This window comes from Medicago sativa, chromosome 5 (genome assembly GCF_051527215.1).
Source record: "Medicago sativa cultivar Bolivia chromosome 5, Bolivia_mono, whole genome shotgun sequence".
Classification (NCBI taxonomy): domain Eukaryota; kingdom Viridiplantae; phylum Streptophyta; class Magnoliopsida; order Fabales; family Fabaceae; genus Medicago; species Medicago sativa.
Window position 1 is genome coordinate 47209450 of NC_140753.1, and position 7145 is coordinate 47216594.

The following is a 7145-nucleotide window of genomic DNA, read 5'->3' on the forward strand; positions in this document are numbered from 1 at the left end:
CATGGAGGAAGTAACATGATGTGCTTAGGCAATGAAAACTGGCCGTACGTTAAATTATCCTTCAACATTCAAGGTATGGTTGATACCCTAAAAGCTTGTTATCCTTCCACCTCTAATATTGTTGATGAAGACCAATTCATCAAGTGGAACAATAATAATCATTCTTGTGTCATGCTTAATGTTGATGGAAGTTGCCTTGGATCTCCTACAATAGCTAGTTATGGAGGAATTTTAAGAAATTATGCAGGTTTTTTCTTGTCGGGCTTTTATGGATACATTCAAAATTCATCCGATATATAGTATGCCGAGCACTATGCCATCTATAAGGGTGTCTTGTTGGCTAAATAAATGGTATTACCGATTTTGTTTGCTACTCGATTCTCAATGGAGGTTTCATGCTTATGCTGTTTTAATTCAAGACATAAAAGAATTATTGGAGTAGGGAAATGTTATGGTCAATCACACCCTTAAGGAAGGGAATCAATGTGCGGATTTTTTTGCCAAGCTTAGTGCCTCTTCGATGTTGAGTTTCTTTGGCATGAGTCTTATCTCGGTGAACCTCAAGAACCTCATCCAAAGTGATGCGGCTGAAATTTTCTTTTTGAGAGAATAGCTCTCTCTATGTTCTTTTTTTTTCTTGTTTTGTTTTTGCCTTGTACAAAATAAAAACCAAAATACACATGATGCACTTTTGTAGATTGGTTTCTAAAATATTTGTATAAATATCTAATCAATAGAATTTGATTGGATGCAAATATAAAAACTTTCACATTATCGGTATATACAAATTAAATTCTTATTATGGTATCCTCTCCTCCAAATAATAAAAATATTATGATATGACACTATAATAAAATATTAATCACCCTCTGGATACAAAATTTACATCAATATAAATAATTACAATTAAATTCAAACATACTATAATAAAATAAAATAAAATAAAAGAGAACATAAAAACACTTGGCCCTAGTTTTGTAATGAGAGAAACTTCACATTTACTCTAAGTTTTCTTTCTCTTTCATCATCGAGGAGGGTGATTTTAGGTTATTTTTTGACCTAGAATCACCGCATCATTTTTCCCATTTATTTCAATCTAAATAAGTGATTTCCACGTATATCAAATTATTTCTTTTGTGTTTTTTTTTTTTTTGTGATTTCGTCGTTTGAGTGCGGTGTTGTGTTGTTTGTCGTCTTGTACGACGTTTGATTTCGCGTCTTGTTGCGGTGTTCGTTTGGTTCCTATTAAAAGATCAACTTCAGTCAATCACAGTTCAATCAATGATTTGATCGTCAACGTTGCGAATCCGGAAGCATGTGTATTCGAGTGATTTAGATTTTATCATATTATTTGTAGGCATTATGTCGTTGTATGCTATTAACTTGGATGATGTGAATTTGTTCGCATTCATCATTTACGTTTTTAGCGATATTGATCTTGTTATTGTATATGATGTATTCTATCAATTTGAATGCATGAATATCATTTTGCTTTTGTAAATAAAAAAAATGTAAATAAAAAAAATAGTAAATTCAAACATGTGAACTAATTGAATAGAATGGAGGAGCTCACAATAGGGGGCAATATTACAAGTGGGAAGTGGCGCATCGTTGCACCCAACAGCCAAAGGACCCGTCCCAAAACAAGGAACTGAGACCGTGAGAGAGGTTGTGGTTTACAATTTGGCAACAACATGGCAAGAATTATTTATCACATATTATGTGTTTTTCAAGATTATACACACTATTTTGTTTGTCAAAAGAAACTATTTATACACATTTAAAAAAAAAAACTGTGTTAGCTTTTGTGATAAAAATAGTATTCTTTACTAAACTACAATTATTTATATAATATAAGTTAGTAAAATAGTTAGGTTAGTTGATATACACTTTTTTTTTTTTTTTACTCTAGTGAAGATCAATAGATCGAAGAATTCATTTTTTTTTTTACTTTATGAATGTAATTTCAAATAGAAAATAATATAATGAAACAAAAATTTTAAATCTAAGGCTCAATATTAGACCAAGGGAGTAAGACAAAGTCAGTAACCAGGGAAGGCTACTTGCTGAATTATGGGGTTAATAACGGATAGCACTGTGTGACACAGAGTTGAATGACATTGGTGACATTGGAATCACAATGTCACAATGTTTGTGAAAGAAAGAGAAACACAAACATTGTGACATTGTGATTGACCAACGTCAATATTACCCAACTCTACGTCACCCAAGTGTTATCCGATAATAACCAACAATGGTTTTTCTTTATTAAAAAAAAAAAAACCAACAAGGTTGGCCCTTAGGTAATGGCTGGAGTCACCTTGGTGTGTGGTGTTGGCTCTGTCTCTTTATCACTCTTTCTCACTGTCACTCACTTTCTTGAATCTCAGCCATATTTATAAACTTTTTTTTATTACTTCATTTCCTTTTTGTCGACCAAAATTACTAATTGTGGTAAAGTTCACATCTATCATTTTGATCTAATTACTCAGCTCAGCTATGATGAAAGCACAACTTGTCTCCCTCACATATGATCTGAAAATAGTCTATATTTTGTTTTTGTTTTTTCGAAAAATGTTGATTCCTAATAATTGTCACTTTTACTTTTTTTCTTCCTTTGTTTCAAAATACTAGCTCCTTTCTTAAATATAAAACTTTTTGGTCAAGTCATAGGAATTAAAAAGTTGATAATAGTATTTAATTTGTTTGTAATTCATTATTGTTTTTACAATTTAATCTTTTAAAAGAAAGTTAGTTTATGTTTTCAACTTAGTATTTATTAACATATATTTATTAACGATTGAAGAAAAAAATCTAAAATAAATAAGGGAAAGTATGTTAATAAAGAAAGAGTTATGTTAACTTGTGCTTAGACCATCCACAATGGTAAGGTCTTAACTATTTAAGACCCGTACCTAATAGGTACCCCCATTGTGGAGAAATTTTTGGGGTCTTCTAAGACCAGGGTCTCACTTAAGACCTCAACGCTTAAGTGGGTCCCACATTACTTTTGCTTAAAATAATCAATGTCATTGTACTATTGCTTTTCAATTGCAATTTACCTTGATTTTTTAATGTTATTGGTGGGTCCTATTTAGACCTTTTGTTGAAGGATCTCCATTGTAGTGGTTGAGTACCTATTAGGTACTATTATTAAAAAATAATAAAAAAGTGATGTGTCAATGTGGGACCCATTTAAGACCTCAAAGTTGAGGGTCTCCATTGTAGATGCTCTTAGGGCACATGTTAAGCATTAATTTCATTCCATTAATGGTTAGAATTTAATGAAAAAAATTAATATCAAATATTTTGAGCAATAAATTAACACAATTTCCAATACATAATTTCTATTAATAGAATTCTTAACATGTGTCATAGGGCACGAGTTAACATTTCTCATAAAGAAATAATCAATTGAAAATATCAAAGAAGTCATAAAAAGGGACGAATTTTTCTATTAAAATCACTCTTTTAGATTTAGAGAAAATTGTTCTACCTTTTTTCCTCGAAATTGGTCTCCCAAAACCGATGGAATAATGTATTTTAACTGACATATCATACCATATAAAATGTTGAATGATCAACACTCATGAAATTAATTGCAACAAACCTCCTAAAAACTAGAGTTTAAATTTTAAAAAATATTCATTTCTCTAATTTAGAACTTCAAATGACATAAGAGAATCAAGCTGATAGTTCAGCATGAGATTTTTCTTTATCTGTCCTTTTTAGTACTGCTTTTGTGGCTTCCCACATGTTCACTCCTGATTTCCATCAAGAGTGTTATATGAATATACTATGTCTTTTTTTTTAATCAATGCAAAAAAAAAAAGCAATAAAATAAGGATGATAATGGGTATCCTATGAACAAAGTACTACGGTGTGTAACGATCCGATTTTTAAAATATTACTTATTTAATTTTTTATTGTTTATCTAATTATTCGATGTATTTGAATTGTTTGGTTAATTGAATTTTATTAGAGATGGAGGAACTAAGGATATTTTGGTAATTTTTTTAGTGAAGAGCATTTTAGTAATTTAGAAGTGGAGAAATATTTATTAAGGTTAGTAGTAACTTTGTGGAGTTAATAGAAGTAGCCCCGTAAGTGTAGCTTGGTTGGTAGAAATATCGTAGATAATTTGTGCGAGGGAGAGTTCGAACCCTGCATTCCCCACTTTTCCACACATAATGTGTGTGAATCTAACCACTAGGCTACTTGACAAAAAATAAATAGAATAGAGGTAAATGCTAAAAGAGGATATTAAGTGAATTAGAATCGTAGTGTTATTTTTAGTAAGAATAACACTAAGCTCAATAGGAGTAAGTGAACTAAGCTCAATTAGTGAGAGTAAATAAGACTAGTAGTAGTCCCAAGCTAGGGTTGTGAAATCATTTATCAAGTTTAAAAATTGGAGGCTAGTGAGAGAAGAGAGAAAAATAGAGAGAAAGAGGAAGAAAGAAGAATTTCAAGGGAGAAGAGGATCTAACTTGAAGATCAAAGTAGAGGGGAAGATTGAAACTTAGAGTCTAACTTTTGGGAGTTATAAGTAAGAGGGAAGAGATTATGTTCACATGTTGAGTTATAATCACTTGTATAATATTTGGGTCATGTTTGTTCTTGTGAATTTATGAAATTGATGTTGATTTGAGTTGATTTTTGTGCTCTAATTAAGTTGATAATTTTGAGTATGTGAAAAGTGGTAGAAACTTGTTGTTGTTTCATGAAATTCAAGGTTTGATTATGTTAAGTTGATAACTATGAGTTCTTAACTTGATTGGATGAAAATCATGATGTTGTTGAATGTTGTTAAATTCATGGTCTATCTCTTTGATATGTTATTGGGTATGTATTTATGTTGAAGTTCATGAAGTTATCATGTTTGGATTGTGTTGTTGTGTTGTTTTTGAGTTTTATGTGAAATAATTGAATTGTGTTAGCTTTTTCTTCTTTTAACTAAGTCCAAAATTCAGCTTATGATAGAGTTTAGAATGCGAAACAATGTTCGCAGTTAAGTGCAACGAGATATAAAAGAGATAGAGAGAGAAGCGAAAGACACAAATCAATTTATCTTTGTTCCTTCCACAATCCAAGTAGTCCATCACATACAAGAGATTTTTCACTATAATCACACAAGATTGCAAATGCTCAAGCACACAAGCAAGAAACTTCCAATGCTCAAGAACACAAGCAAGAGACTTCAAACAAAGATTACAAAGAAAATTGTTTGGATTGAACACTTGATATACAATCGAGGTGTTCACAAAATACAACACAGCTTCAAACTCTAAGACTTAAGAATTTCTAAGATGTGAAAGTTAATAAGAAATTCTAAGTGTTTGATGCGTATAGATTTTGACAGAGTAATGACACTTTGAAAATATTGCAAAGTCTTGTAATTTCTTCAAGTCTTCAATCCTTTATATAAAGGTTGAAAAGAGACGTTGAAGAGTGTCAACGCATCATTAGAGCCGTTAGAGAAGCTTGATTAAACATCATAGATTTGTTGCTTGATTTGGTTAATGTCCTATGAAGGAATGATTTTGAAACATTTCCTTGACAAGGAATTAATCGTTCTTTTCCAAATGAGACACAATTGTAGCTTCGTACGGTGCACATGGGAATGCTGGAGGTAGTGGTCGTACTATTGTCCTTCATTGTGCTTTATTGATAATGACATACATTGACTCTCCGAAACTCCAGAACTACCATGCTTGGTCTCTTGTAGAGACTTTTGCACCTTTTGTCTTCGGCTATCCAAAGTCCGGCTTCCAGAGTTTGAGGTCCGGCCTTCACGCTTACCTTCAAAGTCCGACTACTCCAGCCTTTCCGGGTTGTCATCGAATCCGACTTGATACTTAGCTTTTCCCGAAAATTCTTTTCTATACTTTTGTTCTTTATTAAGAACCAAAACATGATTAAGACATTGTAAATTTTTATCTACGGTTCGCACACTTGAACAAATATTAGCAAATCTAATTAATCTTTGAATACCTTGTTATTTTCAAAACTGAAAAGGCATTGTTTTCACTTATTTTGTTCCAACAATCTCCCCTTTTTGATGATGACAAACACAAGTATTAATAGACAATTGTTGTTAATCAAATTAACAAGTTGACTTTAGGTCCGAGGTTTGTAACCTCCCTCTAAGTCCGATAGTCCAGAAGGTGAGGTTTGTAAGCTCCCCTAAGTTCTATCCAGGTTAATTAAATTCATTTTAAGCGCAATAATCTTAAAAACGTCACTCGGAAGAATATCACATTAAATCCAAAGGTTAAGAGATAAGAAGAAGGTTATCCTAAGTTAATTTTAATTAACCTAGTGGAGCTCGAACCTAAATAGTATTATATGTCTCACTCCCCTTTTGTTATCAACAAAAATTATAAGTAAGTGTAAGAAACGATATGGATAAAAACATGATAGCAAAATAAACATAATAAGTAAATATAGTATCAGTAAGCAAGAAAAATAGTGTGAAAATAAAATAATAAGGTTTCGCCGCTTCGCATCATCTCTAACATGATATTGATGTCAAAGTTCATCTGATCTTGCTTCCTTGTCATATCAACTTGAGTCTTTGCCATTTCAGCGAGTTCCCTAGCCATCTCGGCTTGCTTGAATACAAATTCGGTGTGTTGCTTCAATATATCATCCCGTTTCTTTGCAAGCTATTCCCGTCTTCTCGACCAATTCACTTGATTTGTGTTGGAACAAAATGTGTTCCCCTTCTTGTGTTTTTCTCACCTTCAATTTGCACTTAGATGTTTTTGTTCTTGCATAACTTCTAACGGTTATGCTTTCATATATTCTTGCATCATCTTTTGCTCTAGCAAGTCACTTCCACGTTGTCTATAAACCGAATCATGTCCGGTTCTTCAAGATTCAGCCTCTTGACCACAACTTTGTCGAGTTTGATAAAGAACTTTGAGATCCAGAAGCTTGAAAAGCTTGAAGATCGATCTTCATCCGTTATATTTTTCTTGTTCGTTTGTTTTCGCTAGCTCGATGTTAAAACATCTTACTCGACATTATGTTTGTATCCGATGTTGAAACATCGTATAAAATATCTGAAAGCTAGCTGCCGGAATTTCAATTGGTATCAAAGTAGACACCCTACCTCGCTATTGGGTGAGATCCAGAGAAGA